We start from the raw sequence: 20,344 nt of genomic DNA, 5'->3' as shown, positions 1-20,344 counted from the left end.
CTCGGGCACAATTCCAAAGGTATTTTCCATTCTGAAATTTAAACACCAAATCATAATAACTAATTGTGCAGCATGGATCTGCTCTTCCTAGTAAGAGACCAGGACTCGTAGTATCGTTGAAAATCTCGTTGATTTTTTTGTAAATTGTTCTTTGTGCTGTGGAACAGTTGGGAACTTTAAAATAGAAGTAATCAATTGTAAAACTGCTTTTGTGACGTCATGACCACTTTTTAACTTGTTGTCCTATGAAGCCGTTTTGTGGTCCTATGGCTTAGATGGCAAAGCGCCTGCCTAGTAAGCAGGAGATCACGAGTTCGAGTATCGTAGGGACCTGTAAGAAATGTCATCATAATCATCCCGTGTCTCTTAGAAATCAGAAAAATAACTGATGGAATCGTTAAAATAAGTTCTAGTATAGCGCAGAATACCGTTAAATTGCTAGTTATAATGATTATTTTCTTGGTAGTCTAATTTTGACTGCCTACTAGGGCACAATTCCATAGGTATTTTCCATGCTAAAATTTAAACACCAAATCATAATAACTAATTGTGCAGCATGGATCTGCTCTTCCTAGTAAGAGACCAGGACTCGTAGTATCGTTGAAAATCTCGTTGATATTTTTGTAAATTGTTCTTTGTGCTGTGGAACAGTTGGGAACTTTAAAATAAAGGTAATTAATTGTAAAACTGCTGTTGTGACGTCATGACCACTTTTGAGATTGTTGTCCTATGAAGCCGTTTTGTGGTCCTATGGCTTAGATGGCAAAGCGCCTGCCTAGTAAGCAGGAGATCACGAGTTCGAGTCTCGTTGGGACCTGTAAGAAATGTCATCATAATCATCCCGTGTCTCTTAGAAATCAGAAAAAGAACTGATAGAATCGTTAAAATAAGTTCTATTATAGCGCAGAATACCGTTAAATTGCTAGTTATAATGATTATTTTCTTGGTAGTCTAATTTTGATTGCCTATTCGGGCACAATTCCAAAGGTATTTTCCATGCTGAAATTTAAACACCAAATCATAATAACTAATTGTGCAGCATGAATCTGCTCTTCCTAGTAAGAGACCAGGACTCGTAGTATCGTTGAAAATCTCGTTGATTTTTTTGTAAATTGTTTGGAACAGTTGGGAACTTTAAAATAGAAGTAATCAATTGTAAAACTGCTTTTGTGACGTCATGACCACTTTTTAAATTGTTGTCCTATGAAGCCGTTTTGTGGTCCTATGGCTTAGATGGCAAAGCGCCTGCCTAGTAAGCAGGAGATCACGAGTTCGAGTCTCGTTGGGACCTGTAAGAAATGTCATCATAATCATCCCGTGTCTCTTAGAATTCAGAAAAAGAACTGATAGAATCGTTAAAATAAGATCTATTTTAGCGCAGAATACCGTTAAATTGCTAGTTATAATGATTATTTTCTTGGTAGTCTAATTTTGACTGCCTACTAGGGCACAATTCCATAGGTATTTTCCATGCTAAAATTTAAACACCAAATCATAATAACTAATTGTGCAGCATGGATCTGCTCTTCCTAGTAAGAGACCAGGACTCGTAGTATCGTTGAAAATCTCGTTGATTTTTTTGTAAATTGTTCTTTGTGCTGTGGAACAGTTGGGAACTTTAAAATAGAAGTAATCAATTGTAAAACTGCTTTTGTGACGTCATGACCATTTCTGAAGTTGTTGTACTATGAAGCCGTTTTGTGGTCCTATGGCTTAGATGGCAAAGCGCCTGCCTAGTAAGCAGGAGATCACGAGTTCGAGTTTCGTTGGGACTTGTAAGAAATGTCATCATAATCATCCCGTGTCTCTTAGAAATCAGAAAAAGAACTGATGGAATCGTTAAAATAAGTTCTAGTATAGCGCAGAATACCGTTAAATTGCTAGTTATAATGATTATTTTCTTGGTAGTCTAATTTTGACTGCCTACTAGGGCACAATTCCATAGGAAGTTTCCATGCTAAAATTTAAACACCAAATCATAATAACTAATTGTGCAGCATGGATCTGCTCTTCCTAGTAAGAGACCAGGACTCGTAGTATCGTTGAAAATCTCGTTGATTTTTTTGTAAATTGTTCTTTGTGCTGTGGAACAGTTGGGAACTTTAAAATAGAAGTAATCAATTGTAAAACTGCTGTTGTGACGTCATGACCATTTTTGAAATTGTTGTCCTATGAAGCCGTTTTGTGGTCCTATGGCTTAGATGGCAAAGCGCCTGCCTAGTAAGCAGGAGATCACGAGTTCGACTCTCGTTGGGACCTGTAAGAAATGTCATCATAATCATCCCGTGTCTCTTAGAAATCAGAAAAAGAACTGATAGAATCGTTAAAATAAGTTCTATTATAGCGCAGAATACCGTTAAATTGCTAGTTATAATGATTATTTTCTTGGTAGTCTAATTTTGACTGCCTACTAGGGCACAATTCCATAGGTATTTTCCATGCTAAAATTTAAACACCAAATCATAATAACTAATTGTGCAGCATGGATCTGCTCTTCCTAGTAAGAGACCAGGACTCGTAGTATCGTTGAAAATCTCGTTGATATTTTTGTAAATTGTTCTTTCTGCTGTGGAACAGTTGGGAACTTTAAAATAAAGGTAATCAATTGTAAAACTGCTGTTGTGACGTCATGACCACTTTTCAGATTGTTGTCCTATGAAGCCGTTTTGTGGTCCTATGGCTTAGATGGCAAAGCGCCTGCCTAGTAAGCAGGAGATCACGAGTTCGAGTCTCGTTGGGACCTGTAAGAAATGTCATCATAATCATCCCGTGTCTCTTAGAAATCAGAAAAAGAACTGATAGAATCGTTAAAATAAGTTCTATTATAGCGCAGAATACCGTTAAATTGCTAGTTATAATGATTATTTTCTTGGTAGTCTAATTTTGACTGCCTACTAGGGCACAATTCCATAGGTATTTTCCATGCTAAAATTTAAACACCAAATCATAATAACTAATTGTGCAGCATGGATCTGCTCTTCCTAGTAAGAGACCAGGACTCGTAGTATCGTTGAAAATCTCGTTGATATTTTTGTAAATTGTTCTTTCTGCTGTGGAACAGTTGGGAACTTTAAAATAAAGGTAATCAATTGTAAAACTGCTGTTGTGACGTCATGACCACTTTTGAGATTGTTGTCCTATGAAGCCGTTTTGTGGTACTATGGCTTAGATGGCAAAGCGCCTGCCTAGTAAGCAGGAGATCACGAGTTCGAGTCTCGTTGGGACCTGTAAGAAATGTCATCATAATCATCCCGTGTCTCTTAGAAATCAGAAAAAGAACTGATAGAATCGTTAAAATAAGTTCTATTATAGCGCAGAATACCGTTAAATTGCTAGTTATAATGATTATTTTCTTGGTAGTCTAATTTTGACTGCCTACTAGGGCACAATTCCATAGGTATTTTCCATGCTAAAATTTAAACACCAAATCATAATAACTAATTGTGCAGCATGGATCTGCTCTTCCTAGTAAGAGACCAGGACTCGTAGTATCGTTGAAAATCTCGTTGATATTTTTGTAAATTGTTCTTTGTGCTGTGGAACAGTTGGGAACTTTAAAATAAAGGTAATTAATTGTAAAACTGCTGTTGTGACGTCATGACCACTTTTGAGATTGTTGTCCTATGAAGCCGTTTTGTGGTCCTATGGCTTAGATGGCAAAGCGCCTGCCTAGTAAGCACGAGATCACGAGTTCGAGTCTCGTTGGGACCTGTAAGAAATGTCATCATAATCATCCCGTGTCTCTTAGAAATCAGAAAAAGAACTGATAGAATCGTTAAAATAAGTTCTATTATAGCGCAGAATACCGTTAAATTGCTAGTTATAATGATTATTTTCTTGGTAGTCTAATTTTGATTGCCTATTCGGGCACAATTCCAAAGGTATTTTCCATGCTGAAATTTAAACACCAAATCATAATAACTAATTGTGCAGCATGAATCTGCTCTTCCTAGTAAGAGACCAGGACTCGTAGTATCGTTGAAAATCTCGTTGATTTTTTTGTAAATTGTTTGGAACAGTTGGGAACTTTAAAATAGAAGTAATCAATTGTAAAACTGCTTTTGTGACGTCATGACCACTTTTTAAATTGTTGTCCTATGAAGCCGTTTTGTGGTCCTATGGCTTAGATGGCAAAGCGCCTGCCTAGTAAGCAGGAGATCACGAGTTCGAGTCTCGTTGGGACCTGTAAGAAATGTCATCATAATCATCCCGTGTCTCTTAGAATTCAGAAAAAGAACTGATAGAATCGGTAAAATAAGATCTATTTTAGCGCAGAATACCGTTAAATTGCTAGTTATAATGATTATTTTCTTGGTAGTCTAATTTTGACTGCCTATTAGGGCACAATTCCATAGGTATTTTCCATGCTAAAATTTAAACACCAAATCATAATAACTAATTGTGCAGCATGGATCTGCTCTTCCTAGTAAGAGACCAGGACTCGTAGTATCGTTGAAAATCTCGTTGATATTTTTGTAAATTGTTCTTTGTGCTGTGGAACAGTTGGGAACTTTAAAATAAAGGTAATCAATTGTAAAACTGCTGTTGTGACGTCATGACCACTTTTGAGATTGTTGTCCTATGAAGCCGTTTTGTGGTCCTATGGCTTAGATGGCAAAGCGCCTGCCTAGTAAGCAGGAGATCACGAGTTCGAGTCTCGTTGGGACCTGTAAGAAATGTCATCATAATCATCCCGTGTCTCTTAGAAATCAGAAAAAGAACTGATAGAATCGTTAAAATAAGTTCTATTATAGCGCAGAATACCGTTAAATTGCTAGTTATAATGATTATTTTCTTGGTAGTCTAATTTTGATTGCCTATTCGGGCACAATTCCAAAGGTATTTTCCATGCTGAAATTTAAACACCAAATCATAATAACTAATTGTGCAGCATGAATCTGCTCTTCCTAGTAAGAGACCAGGACTCGTAGTATCGTTGAAAATCTCGTTGATTTTTTTGTAAATTGTTTGGAACAGTTGGGAACTTTAAAATAGAAGTAATCAATTGTAAAACTGCTTTTGTGACGTCATGACCATTTCTGAAGTTGTTGTACTATGAAGCCGTTTTGTGGTCCTATGGCTTAGATGGCAAAGCGCCTGCCTAGTAAGCAGGAGATCACGAGTTCGACTCTCGTTGGGACCTGTAAGAAATGTCATCATAATCATCCCGTGCCTCTTAGAAATCAGAAAAAGAACTGATAGAATCGTTAAAATAAGTTCTATTATAGCGCAGAATACCGTTAAATTGCTAGTTATAATGATTATTTTCTTGGTAGTCTAATTTTGACTGCCTACTAGGGCACAATTTCATAGGTATTTTCCATGCTAAAATTTAAACACCAAATCATAATAACTAATTGTGCAGCATGGATCTGCTCTTCCTAGTAAGAGACCAGGACTCGTAGTATCGTTGAAAATCTCGTTGATTTTTTTGTAAATTGTTCTTTGTGCTGTGGAACAGTTGGGAACTTTAAAATCGAAGTAATCAATTGTAAAACTGCTGTTGTGACGTCATGACCATTTTTGAGATTGTTGTACTATGAAGCCGTTTTGTGGTCCTATGGCTTAGATGGCAAAGCGCCTGCCTAGTAAGCAGGAGATCACGAGTTCGAGTTTCGTTGGGACTTGTAAGAAATGTCATCATAATAATCCCGTGTCTCTTAGAAATCAGAAAAAGAACTGATGGAATCGTTAAAATAAGTTCTAGTATAGCGCAGAATACCGTTAAATTGCTAGTTATAATGATTATTTTCTTGGTAGTCTAATTTTGACTGCCTACTAGGGCACAATTCCATAGGAATTTTCCATGCTAAAATTTAAACACCAAATCATAATAACTAATTGTGCAGCATGGATCTGCTCTTCCTAGTAAGAGACCAGGACTCGTAGTATCGTTGAAAATCTCGTTGATTTTTTTGTAAATTTTTTGGAACAGTTGGGAACTTTAAAATAGAAGTAATCAATTGTAAAACTGCTTTTGTGACGTCATGACCACTTTTTAAATTGTTGTCCTATGAAGCCGTTTTGTGGTCCTATGGCTTAGATGGCAAAGCGCCTGCCTAGTAAGCAGGAGATCACGAGTTCGAGTCTCATTGGGACCTGTAAGAAATGTCATCATAATCATCCCGTGTCTCTTAGAAATCAGAAAAAGAACTGATAGAATCGTTAAAATAAGTTCTATTATAGCGCAGAATACCGTTAAATTGCTAGTTATAATGATTATTTTCTTGGTAGTCTAATTTTGACTGCCTACTAGGGCACAATTTCATAGGTATTTTCCATGCTAAAATTTAAACACCAAATCATAATAACTAATTGTGCAGCATGGATCTGCTCTTCCTAGTAAGAGACCAGGACTCGTAGTATCGTTGAAAATCTCGTTGATTTTTTTGTAAATTGTTCTTTGTGCTGTGGAACAGTTGGGAACTTTAAAATCGAAGTAATCAATTGTAAAACTGCTGTTGTGACGTCATGACCATTTTTGAGATTGTTGTACTATGAAGCCGTTTTGTGGTCCTATGGCTTAGATGGCAAAGCGCCTGCCTAGTAAGCAGGAGATCACGAGTTCGAGTCTCGTTGGGACCTGTAAGAAATGTCATCATAATCATCCCGTGTCTCTTAGAAATCAGAAAAATAACTGATGGAATCGTTAAAATAAGTTCTAGTATAGCGCAGAATACCGTTAAATTGCTAGTTATAATGATTATTTTCTTGGTAGTCTAATTTTGACTGCCTACTCGGGCACAATTCCAAAGGTATTTTCCATTCTGAAATTTAAACACCAAATCATAATAACTAATTGTGCAGCATGGATCTGCTCTTCCTAGTAAGAGACCAGGACTCGTAGTATCGTTGAAAATCTCGTTGATTTTTTTGTAAATTGTTCTTTGTGCTGTGGAACAGTTGGGAACTTTAAAATAGAAGTAATCAATTGTAAAACTGCTTTTGTGACGTCATGACCACTTTTTAACTTGTTGTCCTATGAAGCCGTTTTGTGGTCCTATGGCTTAGATGGCAAAGCGCCTGCCTAGTAAGCAGGAGATCACGAGTTCGAGTATCGTAGGGACCTGTAAGAAATGTCATCATAATCATCCCGTGTCTCTTAGAAATCAGAAAAATAACTGATGGAATCGTTAAAATAAGTTCTAGTATAGCGCAGAATACCGTTAAATTGCTAGTTATAATGATTATTTTCTTGGTAGTCTAATTTTGACTGCCTACTAGGGCACAATTCCATAGGTATTTTCCATGCTAAAATTTAAACACCAAATCATAATAACTAATTGTGCAGCATGGATCTGCTCTTCCTAGTAAGAGACCAGGACTCGTAGTATCGTTGAAAATCTCGTTGATATTTTTGTAAATTGTTCTTTGTGCTGTGGAACAGTTGGGAACTTTAAAATAAAGGTAATTAATTGTAAAACTGCTGTTGTGACGTCATGACCACTTTTGAGATTGTTGTCCTATGAAGCCGTTTTGTGGTCCTATGGCTTAGATGGCAAAGCGCCTGCCTAGTAAGCAGGAGATCACGAGTTCGAGTCTCGTTGGGACCTGTAAGAAATGTCATCATAATCATCCCGTGTCTCTTAGAAATCAGAAAAAGAACTGATAGAATCGTTAAAATAAGTTCTATTATAGCGCAGAATACCGTTAAATTGCTAGTTATAATGATTATTTTCTTGGTAGTCTAATTTTGATTGCCTATTCGGGCACAATTCCAAAGGTATTTTCCATGCTGAAATTTAAACACCAAATCATAATAACTAATTGTGCAGCATGAATCTGCTCTTCCTAGTAAGAGACCAGGACTCGTAGTATCGTTGAAAATCTCGTTGATTTTTTTGTAAATTGTTTGGAACAGTTGGGAACTTTAAAATAGAAGTAATCAATTGTAAAACTGCTTTTGTGACGTCATGACCACTTTTTAAATTGTTGTCCTATGAAGCCGTTTTGTGGTCCTATGGCTTAGATGGCAAAGCGCCTGCCTAGTAAGCAGGAGATCACGAGTTCGAGTCTCGTTGGGACCTGTAAGAAATGTCATCATAATCATCCCGTGTCTCTTAGAATTCAGAAAAAGAACTGATAGAATCGTTAAAATAAGATCTATTTTAGCGCAGAATACCGTTAAATTGCTAGTTATAATGATTATTTTCTTGGTAGTCTAATTTTGACTGCCTACTAGGGCACAATTCCATAGGTATTTTCCATGCTAAAATTTAAACACCAAATCATAATAACTAATTGTGCAGCATGGATCTGCTCTTCCTAGTAAGAGACCAGGACTCGTAGTATCGTTGAAAATCTCGTTGATTTTTTTGTAAATTGTTCTTTGTGCTGTGGAACAGTTGGGAACTTTAAAATAGAAGTAATCAATTGTAAAACTGCTTTTGTGACGTCATGACCATTTCTGAAGTTGTTGTACTATGAAGCCGTTTTGTGGTCCTATGGCTTAGATGGCAAAGCGCCTGCCTAGTAAGCAGGAGATCACGAGTTCGAGTTTCGTTGGGACTTGTAAGAAATGTCATCATAATCATCCCGTGTCTCTTAGAAATCAGAAAAAGAACTGATGGAATCGTTAAAATAAGTTCTAGTATAGCGCAGAATACCGTTAAATTGCTAGTTATAATGATTATTTTCTTGGTAGTCTAATTTTGACTGCCTACTAGGGCACAATTCCATAGGAAGTTTCCATGCTAAAATTTAAACACCAAATCATAATAACTAATTGTGCAGCATGGATCTGCTCTTCCTAGTAAGAGACCAGGACTCGTAGTATCGTTGAAAATCTCGTTGATTTTTTTGTAAATTGTTCTTTGTGCTGTGGAACAGTTGGGAACTTTAAAATAGAAGTAATCAATTGTAAAACTGCTGTTGTGACGTCATGACCATTTTTGAAATTGTTGTCCTATGAAGCCGTTTTGTGGTCCTATGGCTTAGATGGCAAAGCGCCTGCCTAGTAAGCAGGAGATCACGAGTTCGACTCTCGTTGGGACCTGTAAGAAATGTCATCATAATCATCCCGTGTCTCTTAGAAATCAGAAAAAGAACTGATAGAATCGTTAAAATAAGTTCTATTATAGCGCAGAATACCGTTAAATTGCTAGTTATAATGATTATTTTCTTGGTAGTCTAATTTTGACTGCCTACTAGGGCACAATTCCATAGGTATTTTCCATGCTAAAATTTAAACACCAAATCATAATAACTAATTGTGCAGCATGGATCTGCTCTTCCTAGTAAGAGACCAGGACTCGTAGTATCGTTGAAAATCTCGTTGATATTTTTGTAAATTGTTCTTTCTGCTGTGGAACAGTTGGGAACTTTAAAATAAAGGTAATCAATTGTAAAACTGCTGTTGTGACGTCATGACCACTTTTCAGATTGTTGTCCTATGAAGCCGTTTTGTGGTCCTATGGCTTAGATGGCAAAGCGCCTGCCTAGTAAGCAGGAGATCACGAGTTCGAGTCTCGTTGGGACCTGTAAGAAATGTCATCATAATCATCCCGTGTCTCTTAGAAATCAGAAAAAGAACTGATAGAATCGTTAAAATAAGTTCTATTATAGCGCAGAATACCGTTAAATTGCTAGTTATAATGATTATTTTCTTGGTAGTCTAATTTTGACTGCCTACTAGGGCACAATTCCATAGGTATTTTCCATGCTAAAATTTAAACACCAAATCATAATAACTAATTGTGCAGCATGGATCTGCTCTTCCTAGTAAGAGACCAGGACTCGTAGTATCGTTGAAAATCTCGTTGATATTTTTGTAAATTGTTCTTTCTGCTGTGGAACAGTTGGGAACTTTAAAATAAAGGTAATCAATTGTAAAACTGCTGTTGTGACGTCATGACCACTTTTGAGATTGTTGTCCTATGAAGCCGTTTTGTGGTACTATGGCTTAGATGGCAAAGCGCCTGCCTAGTAAGCAGGAGATCACGAGTTCGAGTCTCGTTGGGACCTGTAAGAAATGTCATCATAATCATCCCGTGTCTCTTAGAAATCAGAAAAAGAACTGATAGAATCGTTAAAATAAGTTCTATTATAGCGCAGAATACCGTTAAATTGCTAGTTATAATGATTATTTTCTTGGTAGTCTAATTTTGACTGCCTACTAGGGCACAATTCCATAGGTATTTTCCATGCTAAAATTTAAACACCAAATCATAATAACTAATTGTGCAGCATGGATCTGCTCTTCCTAGTAAGAGACCAGGACTCGTAGTATCGTTGAAAATCTCGTTGATATTTTTGTAAATTGTTCTTTGTGCTGTGGAACAGTTGGGAACTTTAAAATAAAGGTAATTAATTGTAAAACTGCTGTTGTGACGTCATGACCACTTTTGAGATTGTTGTCCTATGAAGCCGTTTTGTGGTCCTATGGCTTAGATGGCAAAGCGCCTGCCTAGTAAGCACGAGATCACGAGTTCGAGTCTCGTTGGGACCTGTAAGAAATGTCATCATAATCATCCCGTGTCTCTTAGAAATCAGAAAAAGAACTGATAGAATCGTTAAAATAAGTTCTATTATAGCGCAGAATACCGTTAAATTGCTAGTTATAATGATTATTTTCTTGGTAGTCTAATTTTGATTGCCTATTCGGGCACAATTCCAAAGGTATTTTCCATGCTGAAATTTAAACACCAAATCATAATAACTAATTGTGCAGCATGAATCTGCTCTTCCTAGTAAGAGACCAGGACTCGTAGTATCGTTGAAAATCTCGTTGATTTTTTTGTAAATTGTTTGGAACAGTTGGGAACTTTAAAATAGAAGTAATCAATTGTAAAACTGCTTTTGTGACGTCATGACCACTTTTTAAATTGTTGTCCTATGAAGCCGTTTTGTGGTCCTATGGCTTAGATGGCAAAGCGCCTGCCTAGTAAGCAGGAGATCACGAGTTCGAGTCTCGTTGGGACCTGTAAGAAATGTCATCATAATCATCCCGTGTCTCTTAGAATTCAGAAAAAGAACTGATAGAATCGTTAAAATAAGATCTATTTTAGCGCAGAATACCGTTAAATTGCTAGTTATAATGATTATTTTCTTGGTAGTCTAATTTTGACTGCCTATTAGGGCACAATTCCATAGGTATTTTCCATGCTAAAATTTAAACACCAAATCATAATAACTAATTGTGCAGCATGGATCTGCTCTTCCTAGTAAGAGACCAGGACTCGTAGTATCGTTGAAAATCTCGTTGATATTTTTGTAAATTGTTCTTTGTGCTGTGGAACAGTTGGGAACTTTAAAATAAAGGTAATCAATTGTAAAACTGCTGTTGTGACGTCATGACCACTTTTGAGATTGTTGTCCTATGAAGCCGTTTTGTGGTCCTATGGCTTAGATGGCAAAGCGCCTGCCTAGTAAGCAGGAGATCACGAGTTCGAGTCTCGTTGGGACCTGTAAGAAATGTCATCATAATCATCCCGTGTCTCTTAGAAATCAGAAAAAGAACTGATAGAATCGTTAAAATAAGTTCTATTATAGCGCAGAATACCGTTAAATTGCTAGTTATAATGATTATTTTCTTGGTAGTCTAATTTTGATTGCCTATTCGGGCACAATTCCAAAGGTATTTTCCATGCTGAAATTTAAACACCAAATCATAATAACTAATTGTGCAGCATGAATCTGCTCTTCCTAGTAAGAGACCAGGACTCGTAGTATCGTTGAAAATCTCGTTGATTTTTTTGTAAATTGTTTGGAACAGTTGGGAACTTTAAAATAGAAGTAATCAATTGTAAAACTGCTTTTGTGACGTCATGACCATTTCTGAAGTTGTTGTACTATGAAGCCGTTTTGTGGTCCTATGGCTTAGATGGCAAAGCGCCTGCCTAGTAAGCAGGAGATCACGAGTTCGACTCTCGTTGGGACCTGTAAGAAATGTCATCATAATCATCCCGTGCCTCTTAGAAATCAGAAAAAGAACTGATAGAATCGTTAAAATAAGTTCTATTATAGCGCAGAATACCGTTAAATTGCTAGTTATAATGATTATTTTCTTGGTAGTCTAATTTTGACTGCCTACTAGGGCACAATTTCATAGGTATTTTCCATGCTAAAATTTAAACACCAAATCATAATAACTAATTGTGCAGCATGGATCTGCTCTTCCTAGTAAGAGACCAGGACTCGTAGTATCGTTGAAAATCTCGTTGATTTTTTTGTAAATTGTTCTTTGTGCTGTGGAACAGTTGGGAACTTTAAAATCGAAGTAATCAATTGTAAAACTGCTGTTGTGACGTCATGACCATTTTTGAGATTGTTGTACTATGAAGCCGTTTTGTGGTCCTATGGCTTAGATGGCAAAGCGCCTGCCTAGTAAGCAGGAGATCACGAGTTCGAGTTTCGTTGGGACTTGTAAGAAATGTCATCATAATAATCCCGTGTCTCTTAGAAATCAGAAAAAGAACTGATGGAATCGTTAAAATAAGTTCTAGTATAGCGCAGAATACCGTTAAATTGCTAGTTATAATGATTATTTTCTTGGTAGTCTAATTTTGACTGCCTACTAGGGCACAATTCCATAGGAATTTTCCATGCTAAAATTTAAACACCAAATCATAATAACTAATTGTGCAGCATGGATCTGCTCTTCCTAGTAAGAGACCAGGACTCGTAGTATCGTTGAAAATCTCGTTGATTTTTTTGTAAATTGTTCTTTGTGCTGTGGAACAGTTGGGAACTTTAAAATAGAAGTAATCAATTGTAAAACTGCTGTTGTGACGTCATGACCATTTTTGAAATTGTTGTCCTATGAAGCCGTTTTGTGGTCCTATGGCTTAGATGGCAAAGCGCCTGCCTAGTAAGCAGGAGATCACGAGTTCGAGTCTCATTGGGACCTGTAAGAAATGTCATCATAATCATCCCGTGTCTCTTAGAAATCAGAAAAAGAACTGATAGAATCGTTAAAATAAGTTCTATTATAGCGCAGAATACCGTTAAATTGCTAGTTATAATGATTATTTTCTTGGTAGTCTAATTTTGACTGCCTACTAGGGCACAATTTCATAGGTATTTTCCATGCTAAAATTTAAACACCAAATCATAATAACTAATTGTGCAGCATGGATCTGCTCTTCCTAGTAAGAGACCAGGACTCGTAGTATCGTTGAAAATCTCGTTGATTTTTTTGTAAATTGTTTGGAACAGTTGGGAACTTTAAAATAGAAGTAATCAATTGTAAAACTGCTTTTGTGACGTCATGACCACTTTTTAAATTGTTGTCCTATGAAGCCGTTTTGTGGTCCTATGGCTTAGATGGCAAAGCGCCTGCCTAGTAAGCAGGAGATCACGAGTTCGAGTCTCATTGGGACCTGTAAGGAATGTCATCATAATCATCTCGTGTCTCTTAGAAATCAGAAAAAGAACTGATAGAATCGTTAAAATAAGTTCTATTATAGCGCAGAATACCGTTAAATTGCTAGTTATAATGATTATTTTCTTGGTAGTCTAATTTTGACTGCCTACTAGGGCACAATTCCATAGGTATTTTCCATGCTAAAATTTAAACACCAAATCATAATAACTAATTGTGCAGCATGGATCTGCTCTTCCTAGTAAGAGACCAGGACTCGTAGTATCGTTGAAAATCTCGTTGATTTTTTTGTAAATTGTTCTTTGTGCTGTGGAACAGTTGGGAACTTTAAAATCGAAGTAATCAATTGTAAAACTGCTGTTGTGACGTCATGACCATTTTTGAGATTGTTGTCCTATGAAGCCCCTTTTGTGGTCCTATGGCTTAGATGGCAAAGCGCTTGCCTAGTAAGCAGGAGATCACGAGTTCGACTCTCGTTGGGACCTGTAAACGTTTAAATTGCTTGTTTAAGTTTAAATTGCTAGTTATAATGATTATTTTCTTGGTAGTCTAATTTTGACTGCCTACTAGGGCACAATTCCATAGGTATTTTCCATGCTAAAATTTAAACACCAAATCATAATAACTAATTGTGCAGCATGGATCTGCTCTTCCTAGTAAGAGACCAGGACTCGTAGTATCGTTGAAAATCTCGTTGATTTTTTTGTAAATTGTTTGGAACAGTTGGGAACTTTAAAATAGAAGTAATCAATTGTAAAACTGCTTTTGTGACGTCATGACCACTTTTTAAATTGTTGTCCTATGAAGCCGTTTTGTGGTCCTATGGCTTAGATGGCAAAGCTCCTGCCTAGTAAGCAGGTGATCACGAGTTCGAGTCTCGTTGGGACCTGTAAGAAATGTCATCATAATCATCCCGTGTCTCTTAGAAATCAGAAAAAGAACTGATGGAATCGTTAAAATAAGTTCTAGTATAGCGCAGAATACCGTTAAATTGCTAGTTATAATGATTATTTTCTTGGTAGTCTAATTTTGACTGCCTACTAGGGCACAATTCCATAGGTATTTTCCATGCTAAAATTTAAACACCAAATCATAATAACTAATTGTGCAGCATGGATCTGCTCTTCCTAGTAAGAGACCAGGACTCGTAGTATCGTTGAAAATCTCGTTGATATTTTTGTAAATTGTTCTTTGTGCTGTGGAACAGTTGGGAACTTTAAAATAAAGGTAATCAATTGTAAAACTGCTGTTGTGACGTCATGACCACTTTTGAGATTGTTGTCCTATGAAGCCGTTTTGTGGTCCTATGGCTTAGATGGCAAAGCGCCTGCCTAGTAAGCAGGAGATCACAAGTTCGAGTCTCGTTGGGACCTGTAAGAAATGTCATCATAATCATCCCGTGTCTCTTAGAAATCAGAAAAAGAACTGATAGAATCGTTAAAATAAGTTCTATTATAGCGCAGAATACCGTTAAATTGCTAGTTATAATGATTATTTTCTTGGTAGTCTAATTTTGACTGCCTACTAGGGCACAATTCCATAGGTATTTTCCATGCTAAAATTTAAACACCAAATCATAATAACTAATTGTGCAGCATGGATCTGCTCTTCCTAGTAAGAGACCAGGACTCGTAGTATCGTTGAAAATCTCGTTGATTTTTTTGTAAATTGTTTGGAACAGTTGGAAACTTTAAAATAGAAGTAATCAATTGTAAAACTGCTTTTGTGACGTCATGACCACTTTTTAAATTGTTGTCCTATGAAGCCGTTTTGTGGTCCTATGGCTTAGATGGCAAAGCTCCTGCCTAGTAAGCAGGTGATCACGAGTTCGAGTCTCGTTGGGACCTGTAAGAAATGTCATCATTATCATCCCGTGTCTCTTAGAAATCAGAAAAATAACTGATGGAATCGTTAAAATAAGTTCTAGTATAGCGCAGAATACCGTTAAATTGCTAGTTATAATGATTATTTTCTTGGTAGTCTAATTTTGACTGCCTACTAGGGCACAATTCCATAGGTATTTTCCATGCTAAAATTTAAACACCAAATCATAATAACTAATTGTGCAGCATGGATCTGCTCTTCCTAGTAAGAGACCAGGACTCGTAGTATCGTTGAAAATCTCGTTGATTTTTTTGTAAATTGTTTGGAACAGTTGGGAACTTTAAAATAGAAGTAATCAATTGTAAAACTGCTTTCGTGACGTCATGACCACTTTTTAAATTGTTGTCCTATGAAGCCGTTTTGTGGTCCTATGGCTTAGATGGCAAAGCTCCTGCCTAGTAAGCAGGTGATCACGAGTTCGAGTCTCGTTGGGACCTGTAAGAAATGTCATCATAATCATCCCGTGTCTCTTAGAAATCAGAAAAAGAACTGATGGAATCGTTAAAATAAGTTCTAGTATAGCGCAGAATACCGTTAAATTGCTAGTTATAATGATTATTTTCTTGGTAGTCTAATTTTGACTGCCTACTAGGGCACAATTCCATAGGTATTTTCCATGCTAAAATGTAAACACCAAATCATAATAACTAATTGTGCAGCATGGATCTGCTCTTCCTAGTAAGAGACCAGGACTCGTAGTATCGTTGAAAATCTCGTTGATTTTTTTGTAAATTGTTCTTTGTGCTGTGGAACAGTTGGGAACTTTAAAATCGAAGTAATCAATTGTAAAACTGCTGTTGTGACGTCATGACCATTTTTGAGATTGTTGTCCTATGAAGCCGTTTTGTGGTCCTAAGGCTTAGATGGCAAAGCGCCTGCCTAGTAAGCAGGAGATCACGAGTTCGATTCTCGTTGGGACCTGTAAGAAATGTCATCATAATCATCCCGTGTCTCTTAAAAATCAGAAAAAGAACTGATAGAATCGTTAAAATAAGTTCTATTATAGCGCAGAATACCGTTAAATTGCTAGTTATAATGATTATTTTCTTGGTAGTCTAATTTTGACTGCCTACTAGGGCACAATTCCATAGGTATTTTCCATGCTAAAATTTAAACACCAAATCATAATAACTAATTGTGCAGCATGGATCTGCTCTTCCTAGTAAGAGACCAGGACTCGTAGTATCGTTGAAAATCTCGTTGATTTTTTTGTAAATTGTTTGGAACAGTTGGGAACTTTAAAATAGAAGTAATCAATTGTAAAACTGCTTTCGTGACGTCATGACCACTTTTTAAATTGTTGTCCTATGAAGCCGTTTTGTGGTCCTATGGCTTAGATGGCAAAGCGCCTGCCTAGTAAGCAGGAGATCACGAGTTCGACTCTCGTTGGGACCTGTAAGAAATGTCATCATAATCATCCCGTGTCTCTTAGAAATCAGAAAAATAACTGATGGAATCGTTAAAATAAGTTCTAGTATAGCGCAGAATACCGTTAAATTGCTAGTTATAATGATTATTTTCTTGGTAGTCTAATTTTGACTGCCTACTAGGGCACAATTCCATAGGTATTTTCCATGCTAAAATTTAAACACCAAATCATAATAACTAATTGTGCAGCATGGATCTGCTCTTCCTAGTAAGAGACCAGGACTCGTAGTATCGTTGAAAATCTCGTTGATTTTTTTGTAAATTGTTTGGAACAGTTGGGAACTTTAAAATAGAAGTAATCAATTGTAAAACTGCTTTCGTGACGTCATGACCACTTTTTAAATTGTTGTCCTATGAAGCCGTTTTGTGGTCCTATGGCTTAGATGGCAAAGCTCCTGCCTAGTAAGCAGGTGATCACGAGTTCGAGTCTCGTTGGGACCTGTAAGAAATGTCATCATAATCATCCCGTGTCTCTTAGAAATCAGAAAAAGAACTGATGGAATCGTTAAAATAAGTTCTAGTATAGCGCAGAATACCGTTAAATTGCTAGTTATAATGATTATTTTCTTGGTAGTCTAATTTTGACTGCCTACTAGGGCACAATTCCATAGGTATTTTCCATGCTAAAATGTAAACACCAAATCATAATAACTAATTGTGCAGCATGGATCTGCTCTTCCTAGTAAGAGACCAGGACTCGTAGTATCGTTGAAAATCTCGTTGATTTTTTTGTAAATTGTTCTTTGTGCTGTGGAACAGTTGGGAACTTTAAAATCGAAGTAATCAATTGTAAAACTGCTGTTGTGACGTCATGACCATTTTTGAGATTGTTGTCCTATGAAGCCGATTTGTGGTCCTAAGGCTTAGATGGCAAAGCGCCTGCCTAGTAAGCAGGAGATCACGAGTTCGATTCTCGTTGGGACCTGTAATAAATGTCATCATAATCATCCCGTGTCTCTTAGAAATCAGAAAAAGAACTGATAGAATCGTTAAAATAAGTTCTATTATAGCGCAGAATACCGTTAAATTGCTAGTTATAATGATTATTTTCTTGGTAGTCTAATTTTGACTGCCTACTAGGGCACAATTCCATAGGTATTTTCCATGCTAAAATTTAAACACCAAATCATAATAACTAATTGTGCAGCATGGATCTGCTCTTCCTAGTAAGAGACCAGGACTCGTAGTATCGTTGAAAATCTCGTTGATTTTTTTGTAAATTGTTTGGAACAGTTGGGAACTTTAAAATAGAAGTAATCAATTGTAAAACTGCTTTCGTGACGTCATGACCACTTTTTAAATTGTTGTCCTATGAAGCCGTTTTGTGGTCCTATGGCTTAGATGGCAAAGCTCCTGCCTAGTAAGCAGGTGATCACGAGTTCGAGTCTCGTTGGGACCTGTAAGAAATGTCATCATAATCATCCCGTGTCTCTTAGAAATCAGAAAAAGAACTGATGGAATCGTTAAAATAAGTTCTAGTATAGCGCAGAATACCGTTAAATTGCTAGTTATAATGATTATTTTCTTGGTAGTCTAATTTTGACTGCCTACTAGGGCACAATTCCATAGGTATTTTCCATGCTAAAATGTAAACACCAAATCATAATAACTAATTGTGCAGCATGGATCTGCTCTTCCTAGTAAGAGACCAGGACTCGTAGTATCGTTGAAAATCTCGTTGATTTTTTTGTAAATTGTTCTTTGTGCTGTGGAACAGTTGGGAACTTTAAAATCGAAGTAATCAATTGTAAAACTGCTGTTGTGACGTCATGACCATTTTTGAGATTGTTGTCCTATGAAGCCGTTTTGTGGTCCTAAGGCTTAGATGGCAAAGCGCCTGCCTAGTAAGCAGGAGATCACGAGTTCGATTCTCGTTGGGACCTGTAAGAAATGTCATCATAATCATCCCGTGTCTCTTAGAAATCAGAAAAAGAACTGATAGAATCGTTAAAATAAGTTCTATTATAGCGCAGAATACCGTTAAATTGCTAGTTATAATGATTATTTTCTTGGTAGTCTAATTTTGACTGCCTACTAGGGCACAATTCCATAGGTATTTTCCATGCTAAAATTTAAACACCAAATCATAATAACTAATTGTGCAGCATGGATCTGCTCTTCCTAGTAAGAGACCAGGACTCGTAGTATCGTTGAAAATCTCGTTGATTTTTTTGTAAATTGTTTGGAACAGTTGGGAACTTTAAAATAGAAGTAATCAATTGTAAAACTGCTTTCGTGACGTCATGACCACTTTTTAAATTGTTGTCCTATGAAGCCGTTTTGTGGTCCTATGGCTTAGATGGCAAAGCTCCTGCCTAGTAAGCAGGTGATCACGAGTTCGAGTCTCGTTGGGACCTGTAAGAAATGTCATCATAATCATCCCGTGTCTCTTAGAAATCAGAAAAAGAACTGATGGAATCGTTAAAATAAGTTCTAGTATAGCGCAGAATACCGTTAAATTGCTAGTTATAATGATTATTTTCTTGGTAGTCTAATTTTGACTGCCTACTAGGGCACAATTCCATAGGTATTTTCCATGCTAAAATTTAAACACCAAATCATAATAACTAATTGTGCAGCATGGATCTGCTCTTCCTAGTAAGAGACCAGGACTCGTAGTATCGTTGAAAATCTCGTTGATTTTTTTGTAAATTGTTTGGAACAGTTGGGAACTTTAAAATAGAAGTAATCAATTGTAAAACTGCTTTCGTGACGTCATGACCACTTTTTAAATTGTTGTCCTATGAAGCCGTTTTGTGGTCCTATGGCTTAGATGGCAAAGCTCCTGCCTAGTAAGCAGGTGATCACGAGTTCGAGTCTCGTTGGGACCTGTAAGAAATGTCATCATAATCATCCCGTGTCTCTTAGAAATCAGAAAAAGAACTGATGGAATCGTTAAAATAAGTTCTAGTATAGCGCAGAATACCGTTAAATTGCTAGTTATAATGATTATTTTCTTGGTAGTCTAATTTTGACTGCCTACTAGGGCACAATTCCATAGGTATTTTCCATGCTAAAATGTAAACACCAAATCATAATAACTAATTGTGCAGCATGGATCTGCTCTTCCTAGTAAGAGACCAGGACTCGTAGTATCGTTGAAAATCTCGTTGATTTTTTTGTAAATTGTTCTTTGTGCTGTGGAACAGTTGGGAACTTTAAAATCGAAGTAATCAATTGTAAAACTGCTGTTGTGACGTCATGACCATTTTTGAGATTGTTGTCCTATGAAGCCGTTTTGTGGTCCTAAGGCTTAGATGGCAAAGCGCCTGCCTAGTAAGCAGGAGATCACGAGTTCGATTCTCGTTGGGACCTGTAAGAAATGTCATCATAATCATCCCGTGTCTCTTAGAAATCAGAAAAAGAACTGATAGAATCGTTAAAATAAGTTCTATTATAGCGCAGAATACCGTTAAATTGCTAGTTATAATGATTATTTTCTTGGTAGTCTAATTTTGACTGCCTACTAGGGCACAATTCCATAGGTATTTTCCATGCTAAAATTTAAACACCAAATCATAATAACTAATTGTGCAGCATGGATCTGCTCTTCCTAGTAAGAGACCAGGACTCGTAGTATCGTTGAAAATCTCGTTGATTTTTTTGTAAATTGTTTGGAACAGTTGGGAACTTTAAAATAGAAGTAATCAATTGTAAAACTGCTTTCGTGACGTCATGACCACTTTTTAAATTGTTGTCCTATGAAGCCGT

The 20,344-nt window shown here is 36.7% G+C and overlaps 11 non-coding genes across 11 annotated transcripts; all 11 read left to right on the top strand.

Annotated features, from left to right (window-relative positions):
- Positions 1-744: 744 nt before the first annotated feature.
- Positions 745-817, top strand: Trnat-agu. Its single transcript has one exon. It is a non-coding gene; the product is annotated as a tRNA-Thr (tRNA).
- A 401-nt stretch (positions 818-1,218) lies between these two features.
- Positions 1,219-1,291, top strand: Trnat-agu. The gene has a single exon. It is a non-coding gene; the product is annotated as a tRNA-Thr (tRNA).
- Positions 1,292-2,670: 1,379 nt separating this feature from the next.
- On the top strand, positions 2,671-2,743 carry Trnat-agu. The gene has a single exon. It is a non-coding gene; the product is annotated as a tRNA-Thr (tRNA).
- A 1,369-nt stretch (positions 2,744-4,112) lies between these two features.
- On the top strand, positions 4,113-4,185 carry Trnat-agu. Its single transcript has one exon. It is a non-coding gene; the product is annotated as a tRNA-Thr (tRNA).
- A 411-nt stretch (positions 4,186-4,596) lies between these two features.
- Trnat-agu lies at positions 4,597-4,669 on the top strand. The gene has a single exon. It is a non-coding gene; the product is annotated as a tRNA-Thr (tRNA).
- Positions 4,670-6,512: 1,843 nt separating this feature from the next.
- Trnat-agu lies at positions 6,513-6,585 on the top strand. The gene has a single exon. It is a non-coding gene; the product is annotated as a tRNA-Thr (tRNA).
- Positions 6,586-7,480: 895 nt separating this feature from the next.
- On the top strand, positions 7,481-7,553 carry Trnat-agu. The gene has a single exon. It is a non-coding gene; the product is annotated as a tRNA-Thr (tRNA).
- A 401-nt stretch (positions 7,554-7,954) lies between these two features.
- Trnat-agu lies at positions 7,955-8,027 on the top strand. The gene has a single exon. It is a non-coding gene; the product is annotated as a tRNA-Thr (tRNA).
- Positions 8,028-9,406: 1,379 nt separating this feature from the next.
- On the top strand, positions 9,407-9,479 carry Trnat-agu. Its single transcript has one exon. It is a non-coding gene; the product is annotated as a tRNA-Thr (tRNA).
- Positions 9,480-10,848: 1,369 nt separating this feature from the next.
- On the top strand, positions 10,849-10,921 carry Trnat-agu. Its single transcript has one exon. It is a non-coding gene; the product is annotated as a tRNA-Thr (tRNA).
- A 411-nt stretch (positions 10,922-11,332) lies between these two features.
- Positions 11,333-11,405, top strand: Trnat-agu. The gene has a single exon. It is a non-coding gene; the product is annotated as a tRNA-Thr (tRNA).
- The last annotated feature ends 8,939 nt before the right edge of the window (positions 11,406-20,344 follow it).

This window comes from Daphnia pulicaria, chromosome 1, assembly GCF_021234035.1.
Source record: "Daphnia pulicaria isolate SC F1-1A chromosome 1, SC_F0-13Bv2, whole genome shotgun sequence".
NCBI lineage: Eukaryota > Metazoa > Arthropoda > Branchiopoda > Diplostraca > Daphniidae > Daphnia > Daphnia pulicaria.
This window is presented reverse-complemented; position numbering and strand designations above follow the sequence as displayed.